This window comes from Panthera pardus, unplaced genomic scaffold (genome assembly GCF_024362965.1).
Source record: "Panthera pardus isolate Hobbes unplaced genomic scaffold, ASM2436296v1 HiC_scaffold_13, whole genome shotgun sequence".
Classification (NCBI taxonomy): Eukaryota; Metazoa; Chordata; class Mammalia; order Carnivora; family Felidae; genus Panthera; species Panthera pardus.
Window position 1 is genome coordinate 56,302,943 of NW_026526688.1, and position 19,351 is coordinate 56,322,293.

A 19,351-nucleotide genomic window follows, 5' to 3' on the forward strand; every position below is an offset into this window, starting at 1 on the left:
TAGGGAATCAACTTGTTGATTGCCAGGGAGTGTCAGGACCTCTATGAACCAGACTTGGAAGACAGTGAGGTCTGCCTCAGGCTGTTGCAGGTAAACCCAAATGTGTTTCCACATATCCTGACCCCACAAGGCACATTCACAATCATTCACCTCTCAGCTTCCCATTGCCCATGCTAAAGGGTTAATCCTTTTAGAACTACCCAACTGTCAGTGCAAAGGGTTAAAGGCCAACCCTCATAAGTGATTCTCAGCCAAACTGCTGTGAGTTTGGCCTACTGGCTACTATAGTTCATTTCTGTGTCCATCCAGATGGTGTCAGTGTTTGGCTGAATAGCAGCTGCAATCTCTGTCGACAGATTGCCTTGACTAGACCAATCACTGGGAATTTCCCTTGTTTCCTCTCTACTGGTACTAGAGGCCAACAGAGGAATAGGGGCAGGAACATTTGGAGGATCTACATCCTCTTCATAGCCTAGTACCATCTGCATTCCTAGAGAGAGTGGGCTGGTGGACAAGGTCTCCTCTGCTGTAAAAAGGCATGCCACTTAGTCAAAGTGGGAGTTTCAGCCAAGGTATAAGTGGGTCAATTAAACATATTCTCAACCCATCCTTTGATAGGAGGAAAGTTCTTACCACAATGTGTTATTCCTTTGTGAGAGGCTCTATCTGGAGGGATGCTGCTAGGAGCTATTGAGCTGGGGTGGATGGGAGGGGGATATATCAGGCTTCTATTCCTTTCCAGAGCTATGGCAAAAATCCTAGGGCACTGTCTCTTTCTGTTGTCTCTGCCACAGTGTCCAACTCACACCTTCTAGAGTCACAGATACATCTAACTCAAATTGCAGCCCTGCTTGGGAGATGCCCAGAGCTTGAATTTGCTTCACTAGTAGTTTTGCTTTCTTAAAGGGGGCTTGTTGCTCTGATGCCCAGTCCTACATATGCCCTTTATTTACCAGGCAGTTAAGAGATGGAGAAACTGGGCCAGGTGGGGAATAAATACCTTCCCAAACTGTCAAATCCCTACAAAGGCTTGTACTTCTTTCATGTTTTTAGGGATTGGATACCCTTTTCAATCACACCTTCTGGGACAAAATGCATTAAATCTAACCAGATGACTCCCAGAAACTTTATGGTGGTGGCTGGGCCCTGAATTTTCTGTGGGTTCACTGCCTATTTTCCCCCTTGCAGATGTTCCAACAAAATCTGCAGAGTATCCAGCTATAGAGGGAAGTCTGTACTTGTTAACATTATATCATCAATGTAATGCGCCCATTTCACTGATGTGAAAAAGGAGAACAAGAACAGAGCTTGAGCTGCCATCCCACGATATACTGTGGGTCTGTGCTGGTAGTAGCCTTGAGGAAGCACTTGAAACGTCCACTATCGCCCTTCCCACATGAAGGCAAATTGATCTTGTGATTCAACAGCCAGGTGTATACTGGAAAGAAAACATTGCTAGGTCCAGTACTGCATGATACACTCCTAGGACTGTGGCCAAAGTATCTAAGATGTGTCAATGTTGGGCACAGCCACATGGATTGGGAGCACTACCTTATTCAGTTCTCAGTAGTCCATGGTCATCAGCAATGAGCTGTTTAGCTTTTTTATTGGCCTTATCAGGCTGTTGAAAGCACTGTGGACAGGGCATAAAACAGCCACTTGGTTCAATGCCTGTATAGTTTCTCTTATTTACTTACGTCCCCCAGGCAATTTATGTTGTTTGACATTTACCAATTTTCATGTGGATTGGTAGACTTACTGGTTCCCAGTTGGTGTTTTCCCTCAGCATCGGTCTGATTGCTCTAACTCAGAGGTAGAATTCACCCATAAAGGTTTTTGTGGAGTTTGACCTTATAAGATATCAATATGTTCCCTGGTAGAAGAGAGAGAAAAAAAATCTCATATCCTCAGGGCAGGGAAGTAGGTGAAGGGTAGGGAAAGCCCAATTTGCAGTGTCAAAGGGATCTTCCTGACTGCAACCACTTGCCTTCCACGACCACTCAGGGGACTAAAAAACTTCTGAGGGTTACTATGTATGAGAAAATATTCATCTCAGTATTAACCAGACCCATCACCTTTTGTTTCTGGGGGACCCATGAATAGTACACTCAACATGAGGCTACGGATGGCCTCCAACAGCCCTTGCCTGGAGGTTGTCTTGGCCTGAATCCTACACCTGGGGGATGGGGGCCACCACTCCAAATAAAAGTGTATCCCCAAGACCTCTGCTGGAGCTGGTGGAACATCAGGGGTAGTAGGTGCAAGTGGGGGCAGATCTGACTGTTGTTTATGTTTTAAGGCTTTCCACAGACTGACCAACAGTGTTGGGTTGCTGTTATGTATTTTCAGGTGGAAGTCCCGGCAGCAATGAGGTCAAACCACATTTGTTTCTGGGTTATTCTCATCAAAACTTTTATAGCTAACTAACCAGGATAGCTTTTTGGGTTTCATGTTCCCTCTCTGTCTCCAGGTCTTTCTCACAGTATTCCTGGGATTTGTCATTTTCCCCCGATGAGTAATGGATTGCCCAATGTCATAAATGTCTTGTCCCAGGACTAGGCTCAGCATGGATATCAGTATTACATACCAAATGCTGGCAGTGGACTGGAGAATCTTGGCTTTGATTCTTGCAATGAATTTGGCCTGATTGGGGCCGACCCCATTCTTAACTCCCTAAGCGTTTGCTCTACCTCCTCTATGCCTCTATAGACTCCAGTTTCAGGGTCTCATGTGTGCAGGGAGATTGTCTCATTGGATGAAGCCTCCCTGCAGGCTAGAAAATCCAACCTATAAAGGAGTGAGCCCCTTAAACTGCCCTGAGAGCACCATGTGGATACTGCCAGAGGGTAGGGTGTGCAGTGATGTTTTGCTCATTTTCTCTGTCTCCTGCCTGGTCAGAGAAATGCTATGTACCTCCCCCCTCCCCCCAGCCACACTAACCATATGTGGATACTTTCTCTTTTGCTAGACCTTGGCAACTCTATCAATAAGCTCAATGGGAGTATATTCTCTCATCAAGAACATTTTCTTAATTGGGGGCAGCCCCACTGGATGGGGTTGCTGTTGCTGTGCCTTTGCTTTCATCTGGATTACATACAGGTCAGACACATGGGGCATTTCATCCGTTTTACTGTCAATCATGACATTAGCCTCTTCTTTGCCCTCTTCCTTTCCCAAGGAAGTCCACTTCCTAGAATCCCAAGCAGCCTTTGTCAGAAGCCCTTGCTTTAATCCATGCAGTTCAGGCCCTCCTAGCTTTGTAAAATGGCACACTAAGTCCTCCAACTTATTATCCTGCTCTCCCAACTTGCCCTCCAGGCCAAAGCTAGGAGAGTTGTGGGCACTGCACGTCCTTCAAGATCCTTCATATCTTCTTCCAAATCTCTAACTCCCGATGGGCATCGGTGGCCACTGAACTGTCATGGCAGAGAATAGCTCACTGCAGCAGCCACTCTTCTTTCTGTCATATTGCTCTACAAGCAGTTCCTCAAACAATCACATCAGATGAGCCAGCATTTTCAGGCATCCCTGTGCTTGCACAGTGGTCCAAACCATCTAAAACACAGGCCACACCTCCTCACATAGTGGTCTATAGCCAATGCACAATTTTCCCTGCAACTGCCTCCTTCCCAAAGATCACTTATTGGGTCTCCTGGCTGGCTTGCCAATTCGCCGCATACACAGAAGGCAGAAAAGGATTGAAGGAAGACGTGAGCCCCTCCAGATTGGTAGGGGGTGTGTTTAATATGCAAGGAACTTATGTAGGAGGCTCATCTTGTGTGCTGCAAGACATGTAGGTCTCTTTACCCCACCACCAAATCTTAAAAGTTTATATGGATGCCTTAACTAGGTTCAATTCAGGATATATTCAGTCCAAATGGTCTAAACAACACTTACTCTCTTAAGGCTATGCCCTTTAAACAGCTCCTAGTGTGGGGTTGGTTCTAGAAGGACAAGGGATAGGTGAGGATCCTCCAATTGCAATGATCCAGCTTGAGGGTCAACCAGTGGTCATGTCCTCTCTATGACCCCCTCCAATCTTACCAGGGACATTTTGTTTCTCTTGTTTTGATTCATTTGATATAAGAATTTTTAGCAACTTGTAATACAAAGCCAATTGAACAAAAGAGTTAATCGTTGCTTTCTGCAGAAACTCTATGAAAATGACAGTAAAGCATCAGATGAAGCAAGAAAGCAGCTAGTTGAATTGACGCACTTTTTGTAAATGGCTAAAAATTACTGGAAAGGAAACACTTTTTAATGCCACTGAATTTTGAAATTACTTAAAATTGGAGGCAATTTAAAATTGGAGGTATTTATGAGGGTGAGGTTAAAGGTCAAAACAAAATGACTGACATTTACATGGGGCAATTAGACTCTCCTGGGTTCTCTTCCCAATTCCAACAACAAAGTGATTCCTGAGGCCCATCCACTATGCTCCCCACCCATACAGTACTGGATTTTGAATGTGAGAAGTATGTTTTCAGGCTACTAGAAGTCATTGAAAACCAGGATGCCAAGCAGTAGTGAAAATCAAGGTTCCTTATAAGTCTGTATACCAAGCATTGTTAACCAAAGCTATCTGCTTCTACTTGGCTCCCAGAAAGCTGCCGTCCACTTTAACTCTGGAAATTGGAAACAGATATGGACACTGCTTCCAGGTATAGACACAGGCTTGTATGGGGAAGTCCTTCTCAACCCACAGATCTTTGTAGTAGTATTTTCACTACTTCACTTATGACTATGAACAGGTAGTCAAGGATTACCAACATTTGGGAGAACTTTGGACATAAAAATGGAGGCCAAAATAAATAAAAGATATAACAAACTTGAAGGAAAGAGGCAATGTAAGGCTCAGAAAAATAATCCCCCAACCTAAAAATGTAATTCCATTCCCTCAGAGAGCTTTAAGGAAAAGTTCCTTCATAGAAACAGAAATTAAAAAAAAAAAAAACATTCAGAGAATTAAAAAAAAAAAAGAGCTCTTGGAAAGTAAAAATGGGATAGCAAGCATAGGATAATTAAAAAAGAGTTTGGAAAATTAAGGCCAAAGGAACCCTACTCAGATTTAAAAAAAAAAAAAGACACAAGAGAGCCAGAAGCAAAGAAGGAAGGAAGATAGCAAAATGGCAGCAAGCCTAGAGATCATCCAGCCCTGAATGTGCAAGGGAGTTGGAAAGTAGCCCTTGAAAGGTTCTGAAAAAATACACACACACAAAAACATCAAATAGACAAACTTACTTTTTGGCTATTTTTAAAAATGTATTGAAAGGAGAGTTATAATTCTTCTGAAGAGGGTGGGGTAAATTACTGAGATGCATAAAAAATCTAAGCAAATGAAAACTGGGACAATTAATAAGGCTTGAAGGAAAAAAGACAATGTACAAGAAAGAAAGTTCAATCATAGCATATTATTTGATTCAGATATGAATACTCTTACCTAAATATTGCCTTAACTAAAACTTGTCTTATAACTCTACCAGGGGTTGAGGACAAGGGTGAAGACAGTTAAATACACATTTTATGTAATAGGAAAACAACATATAAAAGCAAAATGAAAGAAAATCAAGTATCAGTAATACACACATGCTATCTACAAATATGGATGCATATAACAGAATAAAGATAAAAGATAGACATTGTTGCCCTGGGTTTTAAGAAATTACAGGTAGAGGGAAACGGGCTAGGGGATTGCTGGTTACCATCATAGGCTTTATATTAAGATTACATTTTAAAATTATTTGCAAATATTACTTTATGTACAAAAATAAATCTCAAAGTTTTTTTACACATTCTTGATAGTTATCAGTACTCCAGCAAGGTATATTAGCATCATGAGAATATTTTTTGATGGTAGAGGAATCAGGTTAAAGCAGATCATCTGAAACGGTGCTTTAATAAAGGCTATCCAAGGATTTGCTATACTAATACCTCTTCTTATCTGTATCAGTGTTACTGACAGACCAGCAGCATCAGCATCACCTGGGAACTTGTTAGAACTACAATTCCCTGGTCCCAACTCATGCCTGTTAAATCAGAAACTTTGAGAGGAGACACAGAAATCTATGTTTTAACAAGTTCTCTAGGTGATTATAAGGCTTACTAAAGTTTGAGAACCACTAACTCATATGAATAGGAAAGTGATACAATTATCACATTAAGAAAACATGTCAGACTTATTCACAAATCATGTGCCACAAACTCTTGAAGAATCTTTTTTTTCTTTCTTTTTCTTTTCAGGGCTGATAACCAATATAAAGATTAACTGTGTTTGCGTCCTTTTCACCTGCTAGAAAGGTAGGTGAATAAACCTAAATCAGCCCCGGTACATTTGTATAAAACTACCTTGGTTCTGACAGCTTAGCCATCCAGTAAATGACCCATCAGTGTTCCGACCTTTCCTTTCACATGAGCAATCTCCAGCGCTCAGATCCATTTGCTTCTCTCCCGGGTTATATCATGTGTCCTCTCTATGACTACAGTAGTACAGATCCATTATCTATGACCTTGTAAAATAAATATAACGAGGATCGTACCTTCATGAGACGTATATTTCAGACCCATCATTCAGTCAGCCATTTATTTGTGAGCACCTTTTGTTTTTCACCTTGTAGACTTTTTATTCATTGCAATGTCACTACACTACAAATAATTAACTTGAAAATATTACCAGGGATGGAAGAGACAGAATCCATTAGGTAGAAACCATATGTAATAGAGCTGAATCCTGGAGACTACTGAAAGATAATATACTTGAGAATGGGTCATGAGAAAAAGTTTCCAAGAGTAAAACATGATTCGTAGGCAATGTGTTTACCAGATATAGCAAACTCAAGCACTTTCTGGGGTTAGAAATGTGGCACAAATGGGTGAAAAAGTAGGGTGTGCCACTCTAAGAACTGATGGATTTTTCGGCTATCTAACTACTATATTTAACTACTGAATAATCTTAAAACATGTCTCAGATGAGACCCAGATGAATAAAGTCTGCAAAACCCAGGTGAATAAAGTATCTCACCCTTTACCTCTAGAGTAATTTTACTTATAACTATAGATAGTGATGATATTGAAAATAGACACATCTGTAAATCACTATGATGAAAAGATTGTTTATATCCTAAAACCTATCTTATGTTTTATAAATCAACAAACAATAGACTTTCATTTTTACAACGAACCATAAACCTACCACTATACCTGTTCCTTAGAAGACAATATGATGTAGTAGAAGTACTCTGGATCCAGAGCCAGAAGGCATCAATTAAAATATGGTTTCAAACTATAAACAGAAAATCTACATTTCATTTAGGTCCTTCAGTTATGAAATATGTGAATTCATATATGAAATTAGGATAATAAAAATAACACCTACCTTACCCACCTTAAAAAGTTTTTAAAGTAGTAAATCAGATAAAGTATATGAAAGCCCTTGGCTTATCAAAAAATGACATAGAAATGCCAGTTATTTTTGCCATCTAGGCTCTTTTTTATAGATATCTGAGTTATTTCTATCGCCCTTCAAAAGTTATAACACAGTTGCAGGGAAAAAACTTATATACATTATACAAATACTAAATTAGGTGAGCCAAACTCTATGACAGTAGGTGTTAATAGCACATAGAGATGGGTGTGAAATCGTATATTTGGTGTGATTAAGTTTCTAAGCCGCCTAGAAGACGTTCTAAACTAATAGAACACTACCAAAAGAGCAATATCACAGATGGTATGGATGGGAAAAGGAGATAAGGAACATTTATTCTTATACAAGTTTATTCTTATGTGAGCCAGATTATGAACTGGAGTGCAGAAGTATTAAGGTCACATAATTAAGTCTTAAAGATCACATAACTAATAAGTGCTAAACTAGAATATGAGCTGTCTGCTTTTAAATCTTATGAATTACAAAAAAATAAATAAGCATGGAGACTTTTTATGACTCTCTCATTATTCATTTATTCAAACTTTATTGTATAAGGTCATTTAAAAATGTTAGCAAATAAAACTAGAGAGATAAAGTGAAGACCAAAAAATAATCACACCACGCACTGGGCCATAACAAGTCATTAAAGGCTCTCAAAGTGAAGGGTAATACAATAAAATGTTTTGTAAAGGTTAGTTTTGTTGTTGCTCTAACATCTTTTTCCTTCCTGAGTTGAACCCACTTATAGAACATTCAATGGGCCTAGAATCATCTACAGAGAAGGTTCTGCATTTTTATATACTCACAAAACATATTGATAAGTTAGTGTCAGAACATAAAATTATATTTTTTTAGTGGACAGAAGTCTTGTTCTTCACATTCTGTATAAATTCTCAGGTTTGATGTCAACATAATTCTAAGATACCAACAACATAAAATAAAATAAACCTTGAACTGTTATCAGTCACTGAAACCTCTGGTCTTCCTCTTGACTTTGTAAACATGATGTCTGAAGCAGAGTTGAGAACTCAAATGTTTGAAGCAGGAAGGGGGGTGTACTGAGTTCGGCTCCTATTTTTAGATCTCAAAATTTTTCAACAGAATCTGGAAATCTGAGTTCCTATATAAAATATCTTAATTTTAATAAACAAATTCAAATATTTGAAAAATACATTGTGAAGGATTATGTCGTCAAATGTCTAGGCTGTGGTTACCATTCCCAAACCGAAGGCCAGGCTTTGGCCACAATCTTAATCTTGACCTTACTCATTGCCTTAGAAACTGATGGCATTATCTTTCATCTGGTGTGATATTGGCTGTGATTGCCAAGACCTTGAGCATATTAACCTATCCTCTGTATCTGCATTAGTATCTCAACTCCTGAGAGCACAGGATGATTTACTATGTATCATTTTAATGAAACTCATATAGTCACTCTACAAGGTGTCTGTGTAGATCATTATAAATAAAGACAAACACTGAGGCAAGATTGGTGAGGAGATCTGCAAAAGTGAAAATGTCAGGGAAAGAGTAAGTCCTGGTCAACGGTAACTAAATAGTGGTCTGGTTTTTATTTTGAGCATAAAAAAGACAAAACAATCGAGTGGCTTGATGCTCAGCATCCCAGATAAGACCATTTCTTCCTGATGCTAAAGTTACATTGATCACACAATTTACAGAATGAAATTGTGTCATAGAGTAATAGTCACTTTTATTACATATATGTCTGTATGGAATTTATCTGCAAAGAAATAAAAAAAGGATACTATCATACTCATGTTATAATAGCATCAACATTTTATTTTAAATAACTACATTCATGTAACAAAAGGAACATACAATTTGGTAGTTCTACTGACATCTGCTCCCTGCTCCAATCTCTCTGAAACAAGTTTTTAATGAGATTTTCATTCTTCGGTCAGTGGGAAGATCTACACATTTTTCTTTGCAAAGGCAAAGGTCACAGACCCTCACTTTATGATTTCTTGGGGCTGTTTGTGAAGAATTTCTGAAGATGCCTCCTTATTTAGATCGGACACATGTCTGGGTTGCTGAAAAAGATAGAAAAAAAAACATTGTGTTTTAGCTTTTTTCCCCTATACTGTTACTTCATAAATTCCATTAACATTCTGACCAGAATTAATTGTCAGTAAACTGAAGTTTCTGTTAGCAACCAGAGAGATCAGTAGCAAACTATTCTCCTATGAATACAGGACAACACTGTTAAGAGTTTATTTTAGTTAAAGAAGATTAACTGCTTGGTAAAAGCCTCCCTGTAATCAAACAGGGGTAAGAACTCAGCAGTAGCCATAATCCAGCTCACATACTATATTTCTGTTTAAGCATATGAGGTAGAATAGTTGCGTTAGTGACCCTCAAAATTACTGTAATTTTTACTTTTCCCATCACAACAGAAATATGTTAACTCAGCAGGAAAGCCCTCCTTATCCCTGATTGCTATGCAGCAGCGTACCTTGGAGAAATATTCAGGAGATCAGCATCTTACAAAAATGACAAATTTTCTGAGATTTTTTTCCCATCTCAAAGTATTCTCTTTGTGATTCCTAAGGGGAAAGATAAAAACAATAAAGAAAACTTAGTATAGAAGTGGACACCATTTCTGTGAAAATTTAAAAGCAAAGAAAGATCATGTCAAAAAAAAAACATATTATATTAACCTTCAAGAATCACCTGGCCCCCTGGTGAAGGAGAATCCATACACTTGGCAGTTTTCTGGGGGTATAAAGCCTGGGTTTCATGACCCCCTGAACTTTTCTTCAGAAGGACATCATATGGTGCCTCTAGATAGATTTCCACCCTATCAATTCTTCAAGGAAAAAACATAGCATCCTCAGTTGTTCTCCAGAATCAATATTATCTTAAACTGTGACTCTATTTTCTTATTAATCTGAGCTCACTGTGCTATGTCTAAAGGGAAACATATAACACAGAAAGATGAAATGAGGATTAGAGAGAAAAAGCGAAGATCTTTTGTCATGATAAGTATGATAGTGACAAGAAACCAAAATAGTGTCAATTCTTTCTCCAAGTTTTATGTCACCCGGGTGCTTTTATGTAAGTACTAACAAAATAAACACCAGCAGAGCACTATGCCCAGAATTACAACTGAGGATACAGAATTAGTTCATAATTAAGAAATAATTAGGCTATAGCATGACTCAGTCATCGATTTCAAACTCCTAAAATGTCTCTGTATAAACATATGCTGAATTCAGGTATTATTATCATTTTCATAATAATTAAAGTCATCAATGCATCAAACCATATGCATGCAAACATAGCTAAGACCTCAGCATTACCTTCAGTGAGGTCTTTTCTACTTTTAGTATTGTTGGAATTTGAAAAGCCTTTCACAGTGACAATTTAAAATTTTTATCTGAAATATTATTTGCCCTAAATGGTGAAGGCAATTGTAATATGCAAACTTCATGCTTGAAAGGCTCAAATATGTTTTTTGGTCTGTCTTAATAGCTGAGTTGATGTTTTAAGTTAATTCAATCTTCAGGAAAATTTAGTAAAAAGGTAACACATAATTGTGCAACCAAAAATATAACAAATTTATTTTCAGTTGTATCATAATCTAACAAGTAAATTATATAAAATGGATCATTGGTAAATCACATTTATTGCTTAGAGATAGTAGAGGATATTTTTCCATGTTCCCCTTCCACTGTCAATATTTTAATACTAGTATAGTTTTATTCAATCTACCATTTAGCTGGTCAGTCAACAGGCATTTAGTGAATGCCTACTGTAGCACTAGAATATAACTGTCAGCAGACAAAATTGTAGAGTTCAGAGACCTTATATTCTAGTAGGAGGAGGCATCCATTGAACCAATATTAATTGAACATCTACTACGTGCTTGGTACTGTTCTAGGTATTTGAGATTTATTAGCAACTAATGCAGAGAAAGCTTCAGGTTCTTGAGAAGCTTACATACTAGGAAGGTAACATTTAAAAAAATATAAACAAGTAACTTTATAATATCACTTCCAATGAAGTCTTTTATACTTTATTAATTTAAGTATTGTGGGGGGAAGGTAAGGGACAGAGATGAGTTGGAAGATAAGGGACAGAGATGAGTTGAGTTTGGGACACTGAATTTAAGATGCCTAAAACCTAGAAAAAGGATGCTTGGTAATAGTTGGATTTACTGGTCAAAGGAACAATAATACTTTTCCCAATGGAAAATTTCACTGTAAAAATCATTAATCAAAGTATTTTATCTAAATATAAAGACCTGTTCTTATATGGGTGGGCAAATACCTTTTCACAGGAAATTGTCAATGCTTTTGAGTATCCAAACCGGGTTGCTTTTATAGTACTGGTTATGGAGACTAAGTATAATTTGTCTGCAGTGTTTGGGGGAAGAATGGAATCCCTACTTCTTTAAATACCAAAGCATAAAATGTCAGGACTTGACAAGTAGAAGAGAAAGCACTTAAAATCTAAATCTTAAAAGGGTCTTGGATCATGACTTTCACACCTAATTATTTCAAATACCAGCAAAGATGTTTTCCAAGCTCTTAATTTAGAGCATCCTATTCAACAAATTGTATACATGAAAGACAATAGATCATTGTGTTTTCCTGGTATCTACACTGTACTCTGAAAATAATTTACTTACGGGAAAGCAACTTTGATTGTTGAAGCCTACAGTCAAAAGTTTTTAAAAATTACAACTAAATTTGAAACACACTACTTTATAGGACACAGATAGGAGATTGGATAGCTTATTATTAAATGCAGAAAAAAAAGATTTATCTTCATTTAGTCATGGAACAAACAAAGCTTTGCATTATATTTATCATTTCATGTTAAGGGTGTCAAGTGTACAACAATGCAATTTATTCTACTTTACTGCCTTTGGTATTTTGAAAAGTACTAAGGAGACATTTCATATTAATAATAAGTATAGGTATCAATGAGTAAGAATACAATAAAATATTTTACCTTTATAATCAGGATTTCTATCTCTATGCTTTAAGAACAGATGGCCAAGACATACTCGTGTAATCGGAGATACTATTTCTGATTGCAAAGTGATCTAATCTAGAAATGTGACTTTGGCTAAACTCATTAGCATACATCTTTCTACCATCCCAAATATCTGAAATAGATAATTCCTGATTCTTTAGAGAGATAAAATAATTAGTTTTAAAAGCACAAATTTCAGTGTCTCACTCTCTTACTCCAAAAAATGGGAATAATAAAGCTTATCTCACACATTTGTAAGGTGAGGATAAGATTTACTTGGAAAATATCCATTATAGTCCTTAGCACACAGTAAACGTACATAAATACATGTATACTTATTCAACTGATTGAGAATTTAACTATATTTTCAATTTTAATATAAAAATCATAGAGTTTTGGGCTAATATTTTATCAAATACAGTAAAACTTTTTATTTTGTGTAAAAATTAGTAACCTTATGTATCTAGGAAAATAGATCACTTCCATTTAAAGTTTTGAGTATTCTGGACTTCCTAAATGCTATGAACATTTTAGACCTTTAAAATTTCTCTAATAGTGGCGCCTGGGTGGCTCAGTTGGTTAAGCGTCCAACTTTGGCTCAGGTCATGATCTCACAGTTCGTGGGTTCGAGCCTCATGTCAAGACTACTTTGGATTCTGTGTCTCCCTCTCTCTCTGCCCCTCTGCCTCTCACTCTGTCTCTCTCTCTCTCTCTCTCTCTCTCTCTCTCTCTGTCTCGAAAAATAAATACACCTTAAAATTTTTTGTTTTAATTTCCCTAATATAACTACTCTAAAAATGAATTGTAAAAAATGAACATTAAGGATTTTTGGTTTCTACCTCAACCTATAAATAGTCTGAAATTTGTCACCCTGTCCTTACTATAAGAATGAAGCTAAGCAAATTTTTCTTGGATCCACCGGAGAATTGAGGCTGCAAGGGAACCCATCACCCAGAAATCTAGAGAGACAGGCAAATAGAAAAAGCCACAGCCAAGATCTCTTTAGTTGGAGCAGAAGATACAGGGGCTATAAACAAGTAATAATTAGATAATTTTGATGAATTGATGAAATTAACTATAGAGTAGCATGAGCATTATAAATACTTGGACTTCAAGTCCCTGGCTTTAGGAATCCCCATCCTTTCCTAGGTTTTACCTCCAGGAGAGAAGGTACCAACCATGTCATTATGGTAAAAAGCTAAGAAAGACCCTCTAATAGTTGCTGGAAGAGAGGAAAAGCAACATCTGTAAAATGTGCCTAGAGTGTTTTCTGTAACAAATACCTACTCTCCAGGGAAAAAGAAAGACTACCAGAGACTTATTCACCTTGAGGAAAAGCCATTTCCCTCTGGATTCCAGTCTACTCTAATGTTCTTGTATCATGTAAGAGGAAGCTAAGAAAGCTTCATGAAGGTTATATTCCAGGGAAAGGCCCACTAAAAGACTGGGATTTAATTGTAAAGTTACAGGACATTTGCTTTCCCCCATCCCTTACTATGATGCCAACAGGGCTCACGTGTAAAAATTGTGGATGATAGCTGAAAGACAAAGGTTCTACCTAAACAGCAGTTTTCTTAGAGAAGCCCAAAACAGAGGGGAGACCAAAACAGGGAACCTAGAGGAAATTGAAGTTTCTGGCATATGCAGCTACAACAACATTAAATACAGTCCAATTCCTAGCCACACAAACACAAAACCTAATAGTAGAAACTTACTTTTATCTCAGGTACTATTATCTTATACATTATGTCAGCCTTTCAACAAAAAAATTAAAAGGTATGCTGAAAGGTTAAAGAAAAGCAGCTGTCTAAAGAGGCAAAGCAAGCATCAGAACCATTTTCAGATTTAACATAGATTTTTGAATTATCAGAAAGTGAATTTAAAATAACAAACATCTTAAGAGTTCTAATGGAAAAAGCAGACAATATGTCAGGACACATAGGAAATGTAAAATAAAGGTGGAAACTCTGGGAAAGAATCAAAGGGAAAAGCTAGAAATAAAAACATTAATAGAAGGTGCCTGGGGTTCAGTCGGTTAAGAGTTCGACCCTTGATTTTGGCTCAGGTCATGATCTCACAGTTTGTGAAGTCAAGCTCTGCACTGGCCTCTGCACTAACAGTGCAAAGCCTGATTGGGATTCTCTCTCTCCCTCTCTCTCTCTGCCCCTCCCCCGTTTGCACAGACACAAACACACACAGACACACAAACACACACACACATTCTCTCTCCCTCTCTCTGCCCCTCCCCCACTTGCACACACACACACACACACACACACACACACACACATTCTCTCTCTGCCCCTCCCCTATTGGCGCGCACACACACACACGTGCACACACACACACACACACACTCTCACTCTCTCTCTCTCAAAATAAATAAAAAAACATTAATAGAAATTAAGAATGTCTTTGAACCTAATGAATAGAATGGACATAGTCAAGAAAAGAGTCAGTGGGCTTAAAGCTATATGGGGACTTCCACAACTGATATTCAAAGATGAAAATTAATGAGAAAAAAGAAAAATAAATAAAAATAAAATCTGAGAATTATGGGAGAAAAATATTTGCATTAATAATCACTGAGAATTTCCCAAAATTAATGTCAAATACCAAACAAAAGACCCAAGAAGCACAGAAAATACCAGGCAGGACAAATACCAAAAAACTCTATACCTACCCATCTCAGATTAAAATTTCAGAAAACTGAAGATAAAGAGAAAATCTTAAAACAAAACAAAACAAAACAAAACAAAAAACAGAGCAGGAGTGAGGGGTAAAAATTCTGTGCCCAAATCCAATGTATGTAGGTTTTTCCTTACACCATCGTGCAATTCTCCAACACCCGCTTGGGAGTCCTACAATTCAACTCAATTCCAATACTATCTGCCCAGAGATAGCACGGTTCCACTGGTTAAGGGTTCAGTCCTACACAAATGGCCCTCACTTCGGGTGTCAATTACAAGTCCAGGTGCTTCTGACCCACTGGCTATAAATCAGAGGTTCCTATACCCCCTCCTTGGGTTTGATTAATGCTAGAGTAGCTCACAGAACTCAGGAAACTCATTATATGTCTTCACATATATCATATCTGAATAACCAAATATATATTTCTTATAAATTGCAATATTACAAGGGAGTTTGGCATTATGTTACCTATAGAGGAACAGGGATATGACTTTTATTTTTTTTAAGTTTATATATTTTGAGAGAGAGAGAGAGGTTGTGCACATGCACAAGAACAGAGAAGGGGCAGGGAGAAAGGGAGAGTGAGAGAATCCCAAGCAGGCTCCGCACTGTCACTGCAGAGCCCAACACGGGGTTTGAACCCACAAACTGTGAGATCATGACCTGAGCCAAAATTAAGGTCTGATGTTTAACTGACTGAGCCATGCAGGAAACCCAGGGAACAAAAAGACTTTGGAGGACTTTTTGTCAGAAGCCATGGAAGCAAGAAGGAACTGGAGTAAAATACTAAAAAATATTAAAAGAAAAAAAAAACTAGCAACATATAATTCAATATCCAGTGAAATTATTTTTCAGAAATGTAGAAGAAATAATGACTTTTTCAGACAAACAACAGCTGAGGGGACTTCATTGCCAGGAGGTCTACCCAGCAAGAAATGTTAAAAGATGTTCTTCAAAGAGATGGAAAATGATATAGTGAAGAAACTCAAATTTACAAAAAGGAAGGAAGAACATCCGAGCAGTAATAAATTAGGGTAAATTTTTCCTTCACTTTTAATTGATGTAAAACATAATGGCTTGTTTAAAATATTAAGAGTAGTGTATCGGGTAAATACAGCATATGGATGTGAAACAAGTGACAGCCATATCATAAGAGAAAGGAAGGAAGCGTTGAGAACAGTTGAGAACAGTCTGTTGTAAGGATCCTGCGGTACTTACAAAGCAATATGTCATTGTTTGAAGGTGGAGGAAGATGAGTTAAAAATTAATAATGTAAACTCTAGGAAAACTAATAAAAAGTTTAAAGGAAGTAGAACCGACACCTGAGAGGAAATAAATAAAATTATATAAAATAATCGAAACTCCAGAAGGTAGAAAGAGAAAATTACCACAACAGATAGACAACAAACATGATAAACATATCAATAATCACTTCAAATATGAATAATCTGAATACACCAATTAAATGACAGATTGTGAGAGTGGGAAATCTCCATACCTTCCTATCAATTTTGCTGCACATCTAATACTACCCTAAAAGATAATGCATATAAATAAATAAATACTTGCCTATTTATTAGGCAAATAAGAATTAACAACAAATACCCACAATAATGGAAATAATTCAAAGGGACACAGGAACCAACTGAAACTGTTCCCAAATAGTCACAGCTAAAACAATTTGAACAGAAAGAAGATAGTATCAGATTATAACACAATGTATTCATTAAGTTTCCATGAGACCATACTGATATAAGTAAATTATTAAATAAGCAAATAAAGTTGAAAGAGACAAATATTCTGTGTAGAAGCAATATATTTATATAGATTTCCTACCCTCAAGTAGGTGGAACATACCTCTCAACTCCTTAAGTGTTGGCATAGTGACTTTGTTCCAAGGAGTACAGTATGAAGGGGGTGGGGTTAGAGGTAAGAATTTCATAGTTGGAGAAACCAGACAAATACACTTTTAGCTAGATGATCAAGGACAACACCAATATTGACAAGTCCTGGTGGCATTATGTACCCTTGATATGATGTCACAGACATGGCACTTTACCTCAAAGGGCCTTCCCCCAAAAATCCATAACTCCAGTCTAATTATGAGAAACACAGCAAACAGTCCTCAAAAGAGGGACATTTTACAAAATACCTAATCAGTATTTCTCAAAACTATCAAGGTCATCAATAATAAGAAGGCAAGTATGAGACAGTGTCACAAGAGGAGCCTTAGGAGACATGATGACTGTAATGTGGTACTCTAGGATGTATGCTGGGACAGAAAAAAAAGACATGAGGGGCGCCTGGGTGGCGCAGTCGGTTAAGCGACTGACTTCAGCCAGGTCACGATCTCACGATCTCGCGGTCTGTGAGTTCGAGCCCCGCGTCAGGCTCTGGGCTGATGGCTCCGAGCCTGGAGCCTGTTTCCGATTTTGTGTCTCCCTCTCTCTGCCCCTCCCCCGTTCATGCTCTGTCTCTCTCTGTCCCAAAAATAAATAAAAAACGTTAAAAAAAATTAAAAAAAAAAAGAAAAAAAAGACATGAGGTAAGAATTTAATAAATTTTAATATAGTATTGACTTTAGTTAATAACAATATATCAGTATTGTTTCCCTAATTGTAATAAATGAATCCTGCTAGTGTTAAGATGTTAGTAATAAGAGAATCTGTTCTAAGGTTATGAGAACTCTGTGTACCTCTCTGCAACATTTCTGCAAGTCTAAAACTGTTACCAAAATAAACTTTGATTTTAAAATAACCCTCAGTCCTTTCAGCATTAGTTTTGGGATTTTAACAATATTTATACTTTTTATATTATTACACATATCCATACAGCTGAAGTGCATACTTGTCTTTCCAATTCACAGCCCTGTTGTCAAAATGTCTCATTCTTTACTGTGATGTATACTGGCACAATTAATAACTGTGAAATGAATAATGGGAAAAGATGGCATTGGCTTTCTCTGTGTTGTACTACTTTGCATTTAGATGATGATAAACTATTCATTTTAATTATTTTTATTTACTTACTTTGTCTTGATACCATTTAACATTCTAATGTACCAAGGAACCTTTTTGCCAGCTTGACTGGGAAATAGAAATCCATTCAGCAAAATGAATTTGTGGAAGGGCAAATATAAATTTGAATAAAATGAAAATTAAACCAGCAAGCTCTAGCCTCTACTTATTAAATCTATGAATAAGTAAATGAAACAGTCTTGTTAATATAATTCCTTATTTTGATCCTGGTTATTATGCCCACATTAAAAGAGAGAAAGAAAGAGAGAAAGAGAGAGAGAGAGAAAAAAGTATGTTTATTTCATTGAGTTACAATTATGGTTATCTGTTAAAACATTGGAGGCTGATGTCAGTTTGTCTTTGTTTTTCCTCGTGTGTACGTAGTTATTATGATTCAATAAACTGTAGCATTAAAATAAATAAAGGCTGTTACTATTTTTTAAATGTCTGGTCTTTTAGAACTATTGCATACTTTTGACCAATGATTCTGGATTCTCCCTCTATAGAAAGACAGTTAGAATGCATAATTTTTCAAATGGAATCTCTTAAATTATATCACATTGATGCTTTTGAGAGGGTTCATTGTGATCTATCTCCCGGACTTACCTCTGTGAGAGATCATTGGGATCAAAATTTATCTTTGCAATTTTGTAACATGTAAGATTATGATATTATTTGTGAATTTTAAGCCATGTAATCATATAGAAGAATGAAATCACTTTAACAACTTGACCATATTTTCTCCTTGGTAACTAGACATCCTTGTAATAGCTTTTTTTCTAGAATAGACAGGGGAACCAGGGGAAAAAAAAGAAAAGAAACAGAAAAACAAAGAACTCGAGAATTTCTGTAGTCTAATGTTTCTCGTGTATTTTCAGCAATTATTTATGCTTGAAAAATTGTTTCTTTGTATGTCTTCCTATAACTTTCACACAAAGCTAAAAAGAATAAATCCTTTCTTCTACATAACAGCCATCTAATTATTTGAAGTCAATGGTTCTTCAGGTTTTCATGCAGATATGATTACTAGAGACTTCATCATCCATGTCAATCTCCATCTATTAACACCCATTCTCAGCTGTGATGTCTAGGTAGTGTCTGACCCAACCAAGAAGAGGCAAATTTAACTCTTTTGTTCTGAAACCAATATTTCTGTCAAAGCAGTCACCAAATATACTCTCTGTTCCTACCTATGTTTTTTTTAATATATGATTATGTCTTA

General features: G+C 37.0%; 1 protein-coding gene and 1 long non-coding RNA gene across 6 annotated transcripts in view; both read right to left on the minus strand.

Annotated features, from left to right (window-relative positions):
• The window catches only part of GALNTL6 (polypeptide N-acetylgalactosaminyltransferase like 6), a 1,197,302-nt gene that overhangs the window by 768,527 nt on the left and 409,424 nt on the right, over nucleotides 1–19,351 (minus strand). The window lies entirely within an intron of this gene.
• Nucleotides 9,195–17,303, minus strand: LOC109262421 (uncharacterized). 3 transcript variants are annotated; one of them, XR_002077764.2, is made up of 4 exons: nucleotides 16,970–17,303; nucleotides 10,112–10,247; nucleotides 9,894–9,984; nucleotides 9,195–9,471 (listed from the first exon to the last, which is right to left on the minus strand). It is a non-coding gene; the product is annotated as an uncharacterized LOC109262421 (long non-coding RNA). The 3 variants fall into 3 exon arrangements; XR_002077763.2 differs by having other exon boundaries at nucleotides 10,099–10,247; XR_002077765.2 differs by lacking the exon at nucleotides 10,112–10,247 and having other exon boundaries at nucleotides 16,970–17,281.